General features: G+C 40.3%; 1 long non-coding RNA gene across 2 annotated transcripts; it reads right to left on the bottom strand.

Annotated features, from left to right (window-relative positions):
• Positions 1–4,393: 4,393 nt before the first annotated feature.
• On the bottom strand, positions 4,394–13,751 carry LOC143638455 (uncharacterized). Of its 2 annotated transcripts, XR_013154611.1 has the most exons (3): positions 13,180–13,751; positions 6,200–6,544; positions 4,394–5,180 (listed from the first exon to the last, which is right to left on the bottom strand). It is a non-coding gene; the product is annotated as an uncharacterized LOC143638455 (long non-coding RNA). The 2 variants fall into 2 exon arrangements; XR_013154610.1 differs by lacking the exon at positions 13,180–13,751 and having other exon boundaries at positions 6,200–11,194.
• Between the last annotated feature and the right edge of the window lie 4,610 nt (positions 13,752–18,361).

Below are 18,361 nucleotides of genomic sequence, written 5' to 3'. Positions count from 1 at the left end.
CAATGTTTCTAGAAAATGTTTTTGAGGTTTTTTGTTTTTTTTTTTTTTTCAAACTACTTGCACAACTAATCTATATATGCTCATGGTTCTTTCAAGATCTTTCTGGAAGAACTGTGAAAGTGGGAATGATGATTATTGTCTGTGAATGGTTGGTTAGACTGTAAGCATGGAAAGGGTGAGGGAGTTAACAAAATTTATTGAGCAATATGGCAGATTAGTTAAAAGAACTGTCGCTGGAGCCACTGTCTTCAGGTTTCTAATTTAAAGTCTGACACTTATTTTAGCCTTGTGACCTTGGGTAAGCCACTTAATCTCTCTTTGCCTCTATTTTTTTGTTGTTGTTTCCATCTGTAAAATGGAGACAGGGTTGTTGTGGAGATTAAGTGCACTTAGAACAGTGTCCAGCACATAGACAGCACTCTGTAAGAGTTGGCTATTATTGTTGGGCAACAATGTGTGCTGTGAACATCTCAGTTTAATAACCACAGAGTTGTTTAAAAAACTCTATGAGGTAGGTGTTTTCTGTTCTGTACCTGTATGAGAGAACTTAAGCAATGAAAAGCCAGACAAAATGACCGAAGTCGCATAACTACAGAATGGCAGAACCTTTAGATGCTGCCTAGTCCAAGGCTTTCACTTCACAGAAGAACAAACTCAAGTTCAAAATAGAAGGGCATGCCTCAAGTCATTTAGTGCCAGAACTGGGCTTAGAAATTCAGCAACAGGCCTCTTCCCTTCAAGTAGTTCTCAAACTTTGGTGTGCATCAGAATCCCCTGGAGGGCTTGCTCAAACAAACTGGTGGTCTCCACCCCCAGAGTTCCTGATTTAGTAGGTCAGGGTGGGACGTGAACAGTTGCATTTCTAAAGAAATTGTCAAATGATGCTGATGCTGCTGGTCTGGGGACCAGACGTTGGGAACCTCCATAGCACACCATAGTTCATACATTCTTTTTTCCTTCTCACCACGGACTCCACAGTCTGTGATCTATAAACACTTACAAAGAAAGGGAAACGGGTGATGAAAACTAAAGAAAAATAAATAGCTCCCAGCAAGAAGGCAAGGTGACTGACCAAGAGTCCTGGGTTTGTGTGGGACTTTTCCAGTTTTAAGAACTGAGGAAACCCCTCAGTCCCAGGCATTCTGAGAGGGTTGGTCATTGTAGACAAAAGCAAACAAAATTTGGTGCCATTCAGCTGCCAAACAGAAAAGGACATATAGAGAATGAGGTAATTTCTGATGAGTTTGTCTGAAAAGGACTCATTCATTTCTTCCTCTCCCAACAAATCTGTATTATGAAACTACTCTTTGTAAGGCACCATGTTAGGTGCTGTGCTCCTGAGACTATTGATCCCATCCCACCAGAGAAGAAAGGTAAAAGTGAGTCTACAGTGAGCTTGGTAGACACAGACCCAGGCTTATATACTCAGAAACACCTGGAATAGGTGTGGGAAGGGAACACCCCACATCGAAACTTTTCAACCATGTTTCAATACATGATCAGCAGTCCAATAATTCCCTTTCTCCCTTTCTTCCTCTGAAGGGAGCACATCATTGAGAAGGATTGATTAAACATTTAGGAAAAGGAGGGTGTGGTAGTGAACTATTTCATTAACAATTCAGGAGAGTCAAGGTAAGGGGAGTCCTTTAGAAAGGGCTTTTAGTGGGTCTGTGGGGTAAAACTGTTTTTCCACATTTTGTCCTTGTCTTTACAGACCCATGAGTATGTCCTTCACTTGTCATAAATCAATGCTAACCTCAGTTATGGTGTAATCTTCAAGGCTAATTTATACAAAACTTCAAAAAAGGCAAATGTCCTGGGGAAGACTAATAGCGACATATTTTAGAGGAGTGCATAATAGCAAAGAGAACTCTTTAAGACCCCAAATTAATTCTCAATCCTTTGACCTGACAGGAATAAAGATTTCAGGGAAGACTCCTAAAGATTCATGGTAAAAATAAAATGCAGAAATATTTTGAGAACACATGTTGGAGCACTGGATGGATCAATAAAACAATGCATAGACTACCAAGTGTTTCCTGGGAACTCACTGAAAAATTCAGATTAGGCTCTATTCTCTGTAAGTTTTCTTCCCTTTATGACTCCTATATTTCTTAATAATATATATCTTTTTCTGTAGGGTGCACCCTGGCCTACATGTTCTTTCATCATTCTGCAGTGCTCAATGTGGTTATTGTACAGCTTCATTTTCAGTGAGAGCCACGGGAACAGAAGCCTCATACATTCCCCACCCATCCCACTTTCACACATCAGTCATTCAAGAAATAAAGGAAAGAAAGCATTAAATATGACCCAGTCACATCTTGGCAATTAACATAATATTTTAAGAGAAGGAAAAATATCATAAATGGAGGAAAACACATTACCTCCTAAGATGCCACCAAATTGCCAAAATACAAGTTTGTTAGTGGTGGGGGGGGGGGTGGCGGGGGAGGGAGGGAATATTATCATGTGGAACCTCAGCAGTCTCTGAAAACCCTAAAAATTTCCCTTATATAACTACCAAAGTGACGGGTTTGCTCCACAAGAACTGTTGTGACTTGGGAGTTTAAGTTCTTCAGAGGTGAGTTAGAGAGAGATGACTCTTTGAAGAAATTAAAACACTATATTTGAATTCAGTTCCTGGGTTATCACTGAGCTTGTGTTACCAAACAATTCCTACAATGTCTACAGTTCTAGGACACTACAAAGCAAAATCTAGGGTTTCAGCCAAACCCTTCAATCCATAGGCCTATGTAAAGGGCTGTCCCAAGGAACCAGTCATCTAGCCCATTGGTTCTCAAAGTATGGTCTAAAGAGTCTTGGGGGGCTGGGTAATCCCAGTGACTTGGGGGCTGAAGCAAGAGGATCGATAGTTCAAAGCAAGCCTCAGCTGAAGCAAGAGGATCGATAGTTCAAAGCAAGCCTCAGCAACTTAGTGAGGCCCTAAGCAACTTAGACCTTGTTTCAAAATAAAAAGGGCTGGGGATGTGGTTCTGTGGTTAAGCACCCCTGGGTTCAATCTCTAGTATGCTCCCTCCCTGCCAGCAAAGATTCTTGGGAGTTTCTGAAGCCCTTTTAGTGGGTCTGTGGGATAAAACTGTCTTTCCACATTTTTACTGGTACATTATATATAATGGTAGGATTCATTACATATTCATACATGGACACAATACAACAATATAATTTGGCCAGTATTGTTGCCCAGTATTGTCCTTTCCCTCCCCTCCTCCTCCCCTTCTGGTACCTTTCCTCTTCTCTACTGTCTCCCTTTAAGTTTCATAAGATACCTCCGCCACCATTCCTTTTCCTTTTCTCCTTTCTAGCTTTGACATGAGAGAAAACATATGAACCTTGACTTTCTGAGTTTGGAGGAATGGCACCCAGCTATACCGCACTCCTCGGTATTTACCCTAAAGAATTGAATTCGTCATACTGTAGCAATACAGGGATGAAACTATTTTACAATAACGGTAAGGTGATACTTTCTTTTTTCACTCCCATCATCTCATCTTTTCCAGAGGTGACATGACATGTGATGTTGTCTCTGATAGCTGAGGGATGTGTGCTTCTGTGTTCTTTAATTTTAAATATTTCTGACTCTCAATATCTAAGATAATTATTATCAATAGATACAACCTAAACTCCAAAACTCTTTGGTATCCTCAATCGTTTTTCAGGGTGTTAAGGTGCTTCTTTCTGAAGAGCAGAGTAAACCCTCTTTGGAGTAAAGAGACAACCTACTGAGCGGGAGAAGTGATTATTTCCAAACAATACACGTGGCATGGGGTTGATATCCAGCATATATAAAGAACCCCAATAACTCGGTTGCCCCAAAACAAATAACCTGATTAAAAATGGGCAATAGGGCTGGGGATGTGGCTCAAGCGGCAGTGCGCTCGCCTGTCATGTGTGTGGCCCGGGTTCGATCCTCAGCACCACATACAAACAAAGATGTTGTGTCCACCGAAAACTAAAAAATATAAATAAATAAATATTTTAAAAAGTCTCTCTCTCTCTCTCTCTCTCTCTCTTAAAAAAAAAGGGCAATAGACCTAGGTCAATGTGACTCAAAGGAAGACATTCAGATGGCCAACAGAGACGTGAAAATATGCTGAGCAACACCAATCATATCAGAAATGCCAGGCAGCGCTACGCCTGACCCCTCTAAGAGGTCAGTTGTCAAAGAAAAAGAAAAAAGAACAAATGTTGGTGAGGATGTGGAGGAAAAGGAACTCTCATACATTGCTGATGGAAATGTAAGTTGGTACGGTGATTATGAAAGACGGTATGGAGGATCTTTACACAATCAAAGGTAGATCTCCCATATGATGCAGCTACCTCACTTCTGGGCATGTATCCAAAGGAAATGATTATGAGCACACCAAAGAGATGCTAGCATGGTCTTGTTTATTGCTGCATTATTCACAATAGCCAAGATATGGAATCAACCTAGATGCCCATGAACAGATGAATGGATAAAGGAAATGTCATACATATGTGCAATGGAATACTATCCAGTCATAAAAGAATCCTATCATTGGTATAAAAATAGATGGGATTAGAGGACATTATGTTAAGGGAAGTGAATCAGATAGAAAAACAAGTACCACATGTTCTCCCTTGTGGATATTAAGACCAAAATTTAGGTGAATTGTTGATTTATCAGTGTTATTTCTAGAATGGATTTCATTCTAACTGTCCTAGTCAGAAGGAAAATTTACCTACTCAGTATTGCTTTGATTTCAATATGGAGAATCAAAGGAATTCTCTATGTTTCTGAAGTATACTTACCAAAATTATCTAAAAAGGCTTAGAAAATGTGAGCTCATGTTATAGCTTGGGGGGAAAGATCTACCCCACTAGATGGTTGACAGAAGCCCCCCTCTCTATAATATGTTCCCATGCTAGAGAAAGGGGCCGCTTCTGTTTCATGAGATGGGATAGAGAGACAATATGAAGTAGATTTTCACACAATATTATTCTGCTGATATGAAATTCTGGTAGCCAAGGTGGCAGGTATGTTCTTAATCCCAATGCTGTCAAATTTAAGCCTGGAGCCCCAAGAGACGAGCAGTATTTAAGACATCATCTCTCGTTAAGTAGCAGCCACACAGTTGGCGGTAGCCAGTGAAGGATTCCCTTCCATGTAGGACTCTCCAGTTGTCTATAAATAGGACCTGTGAATGAATAAAAAGAGAAAACATCATCAGAACAAGGGCAAACCCAAAGAACCCTAAATCAGAAGAGATCATTTAAAAAGCAAAGCGTTAGGTGGTTCTATGGTTATATTCTGTGCGATATTTTTATTTTTAAATTAAGCAGACTTTTGGAAGCCCAGACGGGTGTAACCCTGTAGCAGGATAAATGGAAGTTGCAAAGGCAATAGTAGGTAATAAATGGGCCCTGCACTTGAGGGGTTTGTGTTTCTTGAATAATTGTCCTCTTTTCAAAGCAAATCATGTAGTTTGATTCTTTCGTTTTCTTTTCTACTTCTCACTCTATACTTTCTCAAGGGGTTAAGCTATTTCATTATGTTTTATGAAGATATTCTCCATCCAGAGGAAATAAAGATGAAAAAGAAATGGAATCATGAAGGTGGAGGAACTCTTAGGGATCATGCAATTAAAACCCCTCGTCATTCACATAGAGTCACAGATGTCAGAGATGGGGTGGGGCCTGCTCCCAGGTCATTCAGTGAGTGAGTGGCAGGACCACACCCAGCGCCTAGGACTTTTTTTTTTTCCCTCTGTTTCCTTTGCAACAACACGACACATACTAAACAAGTACCATTATTGATTGATTTGTTTATTTTTATTTCCATTTTAAAAATTTTTTTGGTACTAGGGATTGAACCCGGGCTGCTTTACCACTGAGCTCCATCCCCAGTCCTTTTCATTTTTTTAAAGGATTTTTTTTGACCTTTGTTTTACATATTTTTATGTGGTGCTGAGGATTGAAATCAGTGCCTCACACATGCTAGGCAAGCGCTCTACCACTGTGCTACAACCCTAGCCCACCAGTTTTTAAATTTTTGAGACAGGGTCTCACTAACTTCCTGAGGCTGGCCTTGAACTTACAGTCCTCCTGCCTCAGCCTCCAGAGTCACTGGGATTACAGGTTTGTGCCACCATGCCTGGCTTTCTTCACCGCTTCTGTGTAACAAGCTTATTTGATATCTTTAGAGTTTAGGACATACCCTCCCAGGCTTTAGTTTGACCCAAAGCTCATTCTCAGGTCTCCTCAACTCAATTGTTAGAGTCCGGTGTGCTGTATACCAACGATGAACGACATCATAAGGCACAGTATTGATGACAGCTCGGTCATAGTTGTTGTACCTAACATGGAATTGTGAGAAAGAAAGATCTCAAACACACAATAAAGACATCTGTTGTTTATTGAACTACTTTGTATAATGGTTTTCTCTGCATTCACTACTTGTTCTGCAGATGAGCTGACAATATTCAACATTCTCTTAGGTGCACAGGATTGGAGAGAGGAGCTCTTCTGCCTGCTGATCATATTTTGTTTCTCTCTGGAGAACCTGGGGATAGGGGATAGAAGTTAAGTTCCGGTTGGTTTTTCCCCATCTTAGGATATGATGTTTTATCTAAAGCATATTTCATAGAGTACGTCCTTATTGGTCAAAGCTCATGGAAGCATTGGGGAAAGATTTCAGCTTGCCCCTCATCAAGCTGAGATAGGCATGGTAGGCTGTATTAACAAAGGTTTCTTTTCAGTGACTTTTAACTTCTCATGTATCTCCCTTTGTGAGAGAGATGCCAGCTGTAGTAGCTACTGGACAGTTCACCCAAAGATCTTAATTAATTCATTAAATACTAACATTTATATGAGCATGTACTACAAGCTAGAAAGTGTGTTAGGCACTAAACACACAATGATGAACATGGCAGACCTGATCCCCTTATGTTCTCTCGAGGAAGATAAACGATAAACTAGAAATAAATAAATATCTAAATAATTTCAGCTAGTTGCAGACGGTAGGAAGAAAAATTGGTGTTATATGTTTAAGCATGCCTGGGAAATCTATTTCAGATGGAGTGCTGAGTGAAGGATTTTTTGAAGAAGTGACATTGGAGCTGGTACCTGTATGATGAGAGACCAGCAATTCAACCAGCTGAGGGAAGAACATTCCAGGCAGAGGGAATAGCAAGTACAAAGCCTTGGGGTAGAAAGGCATTTTATTGTGTTTGCAGATCAGCAAGAAGGTCACATGGCTGGTGGTGAGTAAGCAAGGGGAATAACAGTGGAGGAAGTGATACAAAGGAAATCGCCAGGGGTCAGATGATGTGTAACCATGCAGGCCACAGTAAGGACTTTGGATTTTTTGTGAGCACCATGGGAAGCCAATGGAAAACCCTAGCTGAGATAATGGATTTCTGTTTTGGCTAAGGCAGATTAACTTTTTATTGAAGTATAACACACACACACACACACACACACACACACACACACACACACAAAGCAGACAAATAATGATGAATTTCACGATGGGATCATATCTGTATCGCTACCATCCACATAAATAAGTAATTAACTAGAAGCCCATAACCTTTCCTCATGGCCCTCTCCAGTCACACTCTTTCTCCTACCCAAGGGTAACTACTATCCCAACTTCTGTTGCCAAAGATAAGTATTTGCTGTTTATGAAAAATAAAACTTTATATAAATGGAATCATCATATCTACTACACACACATTGACATCTATATGTTTCTACATGCATCTTCATACATTTCTATATATTTAGTCTTTTGTGTCTTTTGTTTCTTTCATTTAATATTAAAGGACAGCATTGTTCAGCAGTCGTTTATTCATCCTTGGTGCTGTATAGCATTTGATTTTGTGAGCACAGCACAATTTATTTATCCATTGTACTGTTGGTGAATATTTGAGTAATTTCCAGTTTGGAAGCACTACAAATACTACTGCTTTGAACATTCTATTCCATTGTCTTTTGGTGAACATCTATATTCACTTCTGTTTGATATAATCTTAAGAATGGAATTTCTGGGTCATAAGTATGGGTATGCTCAGCTTTAGCAGACGCTGCCAAAGATGTTCTTTGCAAATAGAAATAAACATCCAGTGGTTCTCTTCTTGGGTATCAGACAGTGTTTATTGGTTTTAGTACATAGCACGATCAAAGCCAGTATTCTTAGTTTTCTCATATGTAAAATGAGCATAGTAACACCTGCTTAGTGGATCCCATAGTGATACTATGAAAATCAAATGAAAGAATGTAACAGTGCTTCCTCTCAGGCTTGGAGGAGCTATGCCCAGAGGGAGAATAGGGTGTGGAAGCATAGTCTCCACCAGAGTCTTGACCCCCCATTGTTACTTCCAGAAACTTCCAGTGCTGTGCTAGGTACTTCCACAAATATTTTATTCACTCCTTTTGACATTTCAGAAGGGAAGGTGTCATTAACTTCCTTTTACATGTAAGGAAACTTGAAAGTTAAATTAAATGTGCCACAGGGCTCATAAGTAGCAGAGAGGTTTTAAAATCAGGTTTCCCTAATAGTTTGACTCATTGTTTGTACCCGAGAACAGAAATCCAATGTAATTTCTGTGTACATTTTTTCCTAAAGATAACTTTTTTAATGGATCACAACTGCAATCTCTTTGCTTCAAATGGAGATATATAGTTTATGAACATTTTCATATGTGATATCTTATTGACCCTCTATGTTATAATCCTGTGAGGCAAGTAGTACAGCTATTATTATCTTACTTTATAAGTAAGAAAAAATAATGACAAAGCCCTGTGGTTTGCCCAAGGCCACATGGAATCTAGTATTAAACTTTTTATATTAGATGGTGTTGTTTTCTAAGGCCACTAGCAGGAAGCATCCAGTAAAGTCTATTACAAACTAGCGAATAGCTGTGTAATGTTCTTTTGATTAAAATAAGACTATTCCTGGGCTTTTGCACAAAGTGATGTCATCATATTATTGTGTAACTTTTCTTTTTTTTTTTTTTTTCTTTTTCCTGCTTTGATGTGAGGCAATAGAGGCCTGGGAGTGAGGGAAAGAAAACAAAGGCAATAATTTATTTGATATGAAAAGCCATCCCTCTTATTAGTTGATATATTTTCCAAGTAAAGAGAGCTCAGTGATTGAGTAGAAGATGTATTTGATGGATTAGAACAAAAAGATGGCTATTTGAAGTGACCAACCAAATTGAAAAATTCTTAGTCTGAACAAGAAAAAGAAAAACATAGAGTGAGATTTACCAATATAAAGAATCTGGCATTACTAAAGAATCTATAGATGTGAAAATAATAAGAAAATATCATGAATGAATTTATGACTACTGTAAGACTGGAAAAGGTCGCACCACACGACACAGATCACCAAAGAGGTTTCCACTTTATTACAAAAGGCTGTGTGTTTATATAGGTCTAAGAGAGGTAGCAGGGGCTGAGGTAGATAACAGGTCGCCCGTTTATTGGCAAGCTCTTCCATATGTCAGTTCCGGAGCCCAAGAAGTTAATTCTCATTGGGGCTAAGGCTTCCCACCAGCAGGGTTAGAACATTGGCGCCAGCGGGAACGTTTCACGCCAGTGAAAGAAACAAAGAAGGGAAAGAGGGTCGTTAGACGCCATGTTGGGGTTTTTTCCTGGGGGGCTGCGCCGTTATATGTTTTTCCAACAACTACAAATTTGAAAACTCAGATAAAATGTACAAATTTCTGGAAAGAGCCACCAACTAAAGGTAAAACAAAAATCTTACTAGCTCTCTATAGATGAAGAAAGGTTGAATTTAATATCCAAAATTCTCCCCAGAAGTAAACTCCATTTTTAGAGAATTTCCCTGGTAAACTCTAACAAATATTTGAGAATTATGGTATAAACAAAAGATGATGGGCACTGTAATCAGATGGAGCACCCTTACAATTTAAGAATGTAGCATTATTGCACAAACTCTTTGGTAAACTGAATTTTGCCAGGTCAGGATGATATCAAAATGTGACAAAACTCATTATAAGAAAACTGGAGACCAATATCCCCTGGAATCTAGATGTGAAGTTATCACTATTAAACTCAAACCAGCTAAGTATATGTCAGTTACCAATTCATTGCCTCTCAGTTCCCAATGTACCTTTCTGTATGCTCTTGATATATAAGAATCCCCCTTCCTTTATAGTAAGCACAATGTTAAGCTTTCTCTGAAGAGAGTGCTGCAAGGATGCTGAAAGAGGAAGACCTTTTCCTGCTGTTTCTGGCCCTGGCTGGGATTCTGTACTGTGAGTGTGAAGACATCTGGTAGAGGCAACTTCAGCCTCTCAGTCAGAATTTGGTCCCTCTGCCACTTTATAGCTTCAGTGTGGTGATACCCTTTCCATAGGCCTCTTGACATGATAAACCAGAGCCCCCATCATATCCTGCATGCAGCTGCCTATTTACAACTGCTGCGTGTAACCTTACATGCTCAGACTCTCTGGGCAAGCCCCTTCTTGACCTGCACACTAGCCTCCTATATCCGCAGTGATACACACTGAGAAGACATTCTTTCTGCAAGTTCTCACTCCTCACACCCACCCCGTGCAACCCATGTGCTCTGAAGTCTCCCTGCTCTCATGGACACTCAGACTTCCATGACACACTCAGGCTATCAGTTGCTGATTGCCTGCCTCCCTCCCTCCGTTCCAGAGGGTGGTCTGTTGTTTGCTCAGAAACTCCAGGTCAGATTCAGCCTGGCCAAACAAGGAAATGGCTCTGCTACCAGGTGGCTGAAGCACACCACTCATTCTTGAAGGTCTGAACCCCTTCCAAGTTTATCCAGGTTTATCCTTCCTTACCTATTTGGCCTTAGCCCTAGGGCACTATACTGATTTTCCTTTTGTGCTCACTATTTCTATTTTACACACTCACTATTTTGCCACAGTTCCCAATTCTTTTTTTTTTTTAATATTTATTTTTTTTAGTTTTAGGTGGACACAATATCTTTATTTATTTATTTTTTTAATGTGGTGCTAAGAATTGAACCCAGTGCCTCACACATGCTAGGCGAGTGCGCTACCACTTGAGCCACATCCCCAGCCCCCTCACCCCCATTTTTTAAAGAGAGAGGAGAGGAGAGGAGAGAAGAGAGGAGAGGAGAGGAGAGACAGGGCTGGGATTGTGGCTCAGTGGTAGAGCGCTCGCCTAGCACGGGCAGGACCCGGGTTCGATCCTCAGCACCACATTAAAAATAAAGGTAATGTGTTGTGTCCATCTACACCTAAAAAAAATTTTTAAAAAAAGAGAAGAGAGAATTTTTTTAATATTTATTTTTCAGTTTTCAGTGGACACAACATCTTTATTTTATTTTTATGTGGTGCTGAGGATCGAACCCAGCGCCCCGCGTATGCCAGGTGAGCGCATTACCGCTTGAGCCACATCCCCAGCCCCCTTTTAAAAAAATATTTATTTTTTAGTTGTAGCTTGATATAATGTGTGTATTTATTTATTTATTTATTTATTTATATGTGGCCCTGAGAATCGAACCCAGGGCCTCGCAAGTGCTAGGCGAGCGCTCCACTGCTGAGCCACAACCCCAGCACCCCCAATTCTTTATATTAATATTCCCTGTTTAACTTACTGTGCAGTACGTATCTCCTAACTGGACTCACACCATCAATATACAATGTGTATGTGTGTGTGCGCGCGCACATGTTGTGTGCGTGTGCGCATGTTAATATATGCAAGTAGGGCTTATGCCAGGAGTGCAAGGTTGATAGCTGAGTAGGATGTCCAGTGATAATCTCCCTAAAGGAGCCACAAATTTAAACAGCTGTTTATGCACCAAACTACCTTCACAAGAGCTAAGGAAGCCAGGTGAGACACCATAAAACCACAGTGCTAGGTTTAGTTATAATAAGATGTGTCAAAGAAGGCAGGAAGGAAAGAGTTGCCTGCATCACTCCTACCCCAACTTCAAACAGTGCAACATGGGGAGAGAAGCCTCCCACTTGGAGGAGGGAGAGGGGCTTAAGTCCAGATCTTGGACTTGAAACCTACTACTGGTCCTGCCAAGGTGAAACCCAGTGCCTGGCAGAGCCCCATGATTCCTGTCCCAAGGCTAGCAGTCCCTATAAACTGAGCTGCTGGAATTGGGTTAGCCAAAGAGGCCAAGGGATTGTTTCCACTACCGCTCCTCCAGCCTTTAGGCAGCAGAAAAAGTACCAAGACTCCACCTCCTGGGGAACAGGACAGAGCAACTAGCACAAGACTTTGAACTCAGTGGCTGGTCCACAGCCATGAGACCCAGCACCAGGTAGAAAACAGAGGCCTCCTATACCCAGGCCAGAGCTCTCAGATGGAGCTCTAGACCGGAACCCTGGCATCTGCAGGACAAACTCGTTTCAGCCCACATCACTGTCAGCTGTGGCATGATAGTTGTTGTACCCCTTAAACAGTGCAGATCCCTGCATCTGAAAGACCCATGTTTTGGTTTGGAAGTGAGGTGTCTCCCAAAAGCTCAGGTGTGAGACAGTGCAAGAAGGTTCAGAGGAGAAATGGTTGGGTTGTGAGAACCTTAACCCAACCAGTGAATTCATCCCCTGATCGGGATTAACTGAGTGGTAACTGAAGTGGTAGGGTGAGGCTGGAGGAGGCGGGCATTGAGGCATAGCTATATATTTTGTATCTGGAGAGTGGGGTCTCTCTCTCCGCTTCCTGATCACCATGTGAGCTGCTTCCCTCTCCCACACTCTTCTGCCATGATGTCCTACCTCACCTTGAGCCCCAAGGATTGGAGCCGGACTTCTGTCCACTAAGACCTCTGAAACTGTGAGCCCCCAAATAAACTTTTCCTCTTCTACGGTTGTTCTTGTTGGGCCCTTTAGTCACAGCAGTGAAAAAGCTGACTAAAATAACCCAACTGTGGTCCAGCTTAGGATCAGCTTGGACATCCAAGGGACTGCCCCACCAACACTACCCCAACCTCGGGCAGCAGAGTGAGAAGCGAAACCACTCCCTCTGAAAGACAGGGCAGGAAAGCGAGCACAGGACCGTGTCTTGGAACTCAGTGCCAGGCTTGTGAAACCTACACTGAGAAGATCCTAAGAGCATCCACCCCCAGGCCACTGCCTGAAAACAGAGCCTCTGGACCCACCGTAATGCCAGCATAGACTCAGCCCCTACTAATCAGACCTCTATTTTGGCCAACATCACCTGTGATCTGTTGCAGTGGTCTTGGGCCATGAGTATGCCACAGCAGTAGAAAGCGCATAGCAGAGTGAGTCTTGCTCCTACCCCAATGTTGGGTTGGTCTTAGCAGGTTGTGGGCTCCAGATGTTATCCAGCATTGTAGCGTTGGTGAGCATGGAACTGTCCACCCTTTCCTCCCTCAACCCCAGGAAGCACAACATGGAGAGAGTAATTGTCTGCTGGGGGAAAGAAAAGGGAGGTAGGTGCCAAGTTTTGGCATAGGAGCCTGGGGTTATTGACTTCACAGTGAGGCCCAAATCCTGGCAGAATCACATGGTACTTTAACAAAGTACAGTGAATGTGAATGAGGCATGTGAGCCTAACCTGGACACAGGTGGATGCTAGCAAGTTCAGACTATTCTTCTCAGACACTCTGCAAGTTCATGACAGACAACAAACCAACTGTGGATTTGGGACAAACCTGGACATGGGGCACCCTGTACTGCTGAAACATTGATATCATATCAAGCATCTTTTCTGATTACAGGGCAACAAAATTAGAAACCGATAACAAGGAAGACTTTGGAAACTATACAAACACAGAAGTTAAACGACTCACTCCTGAACAACCAATGGGTCAAGGAAGGAATTAAGAAGGAAATTTTAAAATTTCTTAAAAGAAATAAAAATGGAAACAATGTAAAAAATAAGTGGATAAAATAAAGGTATTGTGTCCATCTACAATTAAATTTTTTTTTAAGAAAAGCAGAAAAGACCTCATACAAATGACCTATCACACACCTCAAAGAACTAGAAAAACAAGACAAACCCAAAATTAGTAAAAGGATAGAAATAATAAAGATCAGAGCAGGAATAAATGAAATAGAGGTAAAATTACAAAAGATCAACAAAATGAAGAGCTGATTCTCTGACAAAGTAAACAAAATTGACAAACTCTCAGCTGGACTAACTAGGGAAAAAGAAGACTCAAATAAAGTTAGAGATGAAACAGGAGAAATTAGAACTGACACCACAGAAATACAAAGGATTTATATTAGCAAGTATTATGAACAATTATATGCCAGAAATTTGATAATCTGGAACCAGTTGGTAAATTCCTGGACACACACCTTACCAAGATTTGATCATGAATAAATAAAAAACCTGAAGAGATCAATAATGAGACTGAATCAATAATTTTTAAAAAATCATGTATCAAAGAAAAGCCCAGGCAGCAAGGGAAACGATCAACAGAGTAAAGAGACAACCTACAGAATGGAGAAAAAAATATTTGCAAACTATATAACCTGACAAAGGGTTAATACCCATAATATATAAGGAACTCAACTCATTAGCAAAACAGCAAGTAATGGATTAAAGAATGGGTAATAGACCTGCATGGACATTCCTCAAAGGAAGATACACAAATGGCCAACAGGTATAGGAAAGGCTTAATACCACTAATCATCAGGGAAATGAAAATCAAAACCACAGTGAGATACCATCTTGCTCCAGTTAGAATGGCTATTAGCAAAAAGACAAAAGGGGACAAGTGCTGGTGAGGACATGCAGAGAAAGGGTCTCCTGGGCTGGAGTTGTAACTCAATGGTAGAGCGCTTGTCTAGCATGTGCAAGGCCTTGGGTTCAATCCTCAGCACCACAGGAAAAAAAAAAGGAACCTCTATATTACTGTTGGCTGGTATAAATTATTTACAGCAATTATGTAGAACAATATGGAGATTCCTCTAAAAGTTAAAAACAAATCTACCCTATGATCCAGCTATCCCACTTCTGGTTATATTTCCAAAGGAGATGATATCAGCATACCAAAGAGATACCTGTATGCTCTTGTCTATTGTTGAATTGTTCACAGTAGCTTAGATACGGAGTCAAGCTGGATACCAATGAATGGACGAATGGATAAAGAAAACATGGTACATATCCACAATGGAATGCTATTGAGACACACACATACAAACACACACACAAATGAAATTCTATCACTTGCCACAACATGGATGGAACTGCTGGAGAACATTACGTGAAACAAGCCAGCACAGAAAGACAAATACCACATGATCTCACTTATACATGGAATCTAAAAAATGTTTTAACTCATAAAAGTAGGTAGGAGATGGCAATAGAAGCTTAGGGGCAGGGTTTGGAGAGACGTTGATCAAAGAATGCAAAATCTGAGTTAGACTGGAAGACGCTGCGGAGTTCTATTGTGTAACATGGAAAGTGTAGTTAATACCAATGTATTATATATTTGAAAATTGCTATGAGTGTAGATTTTACATATTCTCACCACAGGAAAATGATAACTATGGGAGGTAATGCATCTGTTAGTGAGCTCAGTTTAGCCATTGTACAATGTAAACACATTTCAAAACAACACGTTGTACATGACCAATATTTACAATTTCTATTTGTCAGTTTAAAAATAAAGAATTGGAAAAAAAAGATGCTTGAGTGACCAATAAGTACATGAAAAGATGTTCAACGTCATTAGTCACCAAGAGAAATTCAAATCAACACGCCAAGAAGGTACTCCTCATAAGGGCTGAAATTGAAAGACTGAGAACATCAAGTATTGGCAAGGACATGGAGCAGATACAATTCTCATACATTGTTGGGGACAGTGGTAAAATGGTAAAACTGCTTTGGTAAAACTTGTTGTAATTGCTTATGAAATTAAACACTCATAGGTTCTGTAACCCACCAGTTCCACTCCCAGGTAATTATCTTGAGTGAACTGAAAATATATATTCACAAAATCAGTTTTACATGATGTTTGTTTATAGCAGTTTTTATTCATAATGTCACCAGACTGGAAACAGATCAGGCTTGTTCAAATATAATTTCACTGTATATCTGATAGCAGTCTAATATCCAAAACAGAAAGTTACAACACAACAAAAAGCACTTACAACACAACGAAAACACTACATTTCAATAAAAATGGTGGGCTGGGTTTGTGGCTCAGTGGTGGAGTTCTTCCCTATCATGTTTGAGGCACTGGGTTTGATCTTTAGCACCACATAAAAATAAATAAATAAATATAAATGTCCATCAACAACTAAAATCACATTAAAATTCAGCTGTAAAAAAATGGGTAAAGTATTTTAATAGATATTTCTCCAAATCAGAAATACAAGTATCCAAGAAGTACATGAAATGATGTTCAACTTCATTATGGAAAATAAAATGTAAACATCATGTGGTACTACTTCATAGTGATAAAGATGGGCATTATAAAATAAAACAAAGCCAGTCAATAATGAGTTTTATTGAGGATATGGAGACATTTGGATCCTTGTATCCTGCTGTTGAGAATGCAAAAGTGTTGGCAGTTTCAAATAAGGTAAATATATATTTACTGTTTGGCTTAGGCTTTCTATTTCTAAAAATATGTTCACCCAAATACTTATACACAAATATATATAATAGTCTTATTCACAGCTGTGAAAAGATGGAAACAATCAAAATGTCTGTCTATTGATGAGTAGTTTTTAAAAAATGTACAATATCACTCAGTCATGAAAATGAATTAACTACTGACTCATGTTACAATAAGGATGAGCCCTGGAAACAATATGAGAAGAATAAGAACATAGACACAAAAGGCCATTTATTCTATAATTCCTGTCATGTGAAATGAGTAGTAGGTAAATCCATAGAGACAAAGTAGCTTAGGGGTTGCCTGGTTCTGCTGGTAGTCACAGGATGGCTTACAAGTAGGAAAATGAGATATCATTCAGTTGATGGAAATGTCTAAAGTCAGATTTAATGATGGCTACACCTCTTGATAAGTTTGCTAAGAATCCTTGAAGTGTACAGCCAAAACAGGCCAGTTTTATGGTATGTAAAAGAAGATATCTCAAAAGAAAATATTGAGCCGGGGGCGGTGGCGTACGCCTCTAATCCCAGTGGCTTGGGAGGCTGACTAGGAGCATCTTGAGTTCAAAGCCAGCCTCAGCAAAGATGAGGCCCTAAGCAACTCAGTGAGACCCTGTCTCTAAATAAAACACAAAATAGGGCTGGGGATGTGGCTCAGTGGTCAAGTGCCCCTGAGTTCAATCCCTGGTACCAAAAAGGAGAAAAGAAAAAAAAAAAAAAAAAAACAATTAAGAACATCCTAGGAAGCAAAGAAAAAAAACAGGTCATCTCTTTGATGATTTGTGAGAGACCATGCAGAGCTCCTTAGGCTACCGTCTGTTGTGGTACTGCTGACTGTGATTGGGTAAGTGGTTTTCTTCTGAGGTCTGAGAGTGAAGCAGTGATTTTGTATTTTAAAATTTAAAACTTTAAAAATAATATTGCTGGTTTGAAATTTGGAGTAGTGGGGTGGGGAAACAGATGGATTTGAAAAATATTCAGCATGTGGAAGTGACAAGATTTTATACTGATTACATATAGACAGTGGAGGTGAATGAAGATGCCTAATACTGAGTATGCTTGAAGTTGCATTCCTGGCACAGAGCAGACATTTGTTGATTGTCTTTGGAGTAAACAAATAGGGTATGATGAATAGGGTAAAAATAGATGAGCAGAATAAAAAACATGGCTAAACAAAGCAGCCACCCGTTCTTGCCAAATGGCCAGTCCTAAACTCACCCTGAAGGCTGGTCAACAGATGTCCTGCACGATTTGCATCAGACCATTTGAGAAATTATCAGGCCTCTCCCTCACCCAGAAAAACACTCACTATATGTCAGGTCCTCCTTGCTAGAACCTGCAGGTGTGGCACAGGCTGGGCTTCCCCAAGAGTCTTATCCTACGAATTTATGTGTGGTGCAATGGCAGGTTCATGCCCAGACCATATGAGCATGAGAGACATTTGGCATTGTAGACAGAGGGTCACAGCGGTAGCCAGTCAGTTGATCTGTTTGGTTTGGCTCCAAGCACTCACCAAAGAGTTTATTAACTCACCACCCCCCAGCTTTGGCAGATAGAAAATACAGCTGTCAGAAACATCTTAAACATGGAGTGATTGGTTTGGATGTTTTACTGCCTTCTCAGAGTTGACAAGCACAGATGCAGAAATACTCATCATTCTTGGTACATACACCAAAACAAGGAAGTGATTGGTCTCAGTTCACACTGTCAAGAAATGAAGAAATGGGAGGGGCATATTAAGAAGCCCCCAGACTCTACAACTCCAATGTTCATTCCCAGGTTACAGAAGAGAAGTGAAATTTGCAAG

This window comes from Callospermophilus lateralis, chromosome X, assembly GCF_048772815.1.
Source record: "Callospermophilus lateralis isolate mCalLat2 chromosome X, mCalLat2.hap1, whole genome shotgun sequence".
In the NCBI taxonomy this organism is placed as follows: Eukaryota; Metazoa; Chordata; class Mammalia; order Rodentia; family Sciuridae; genus Callospermophilus; species Callospermophilus lateralis.
This window is presented reverse-complemented; position numbering and strand designations above follow the sequence as displayed.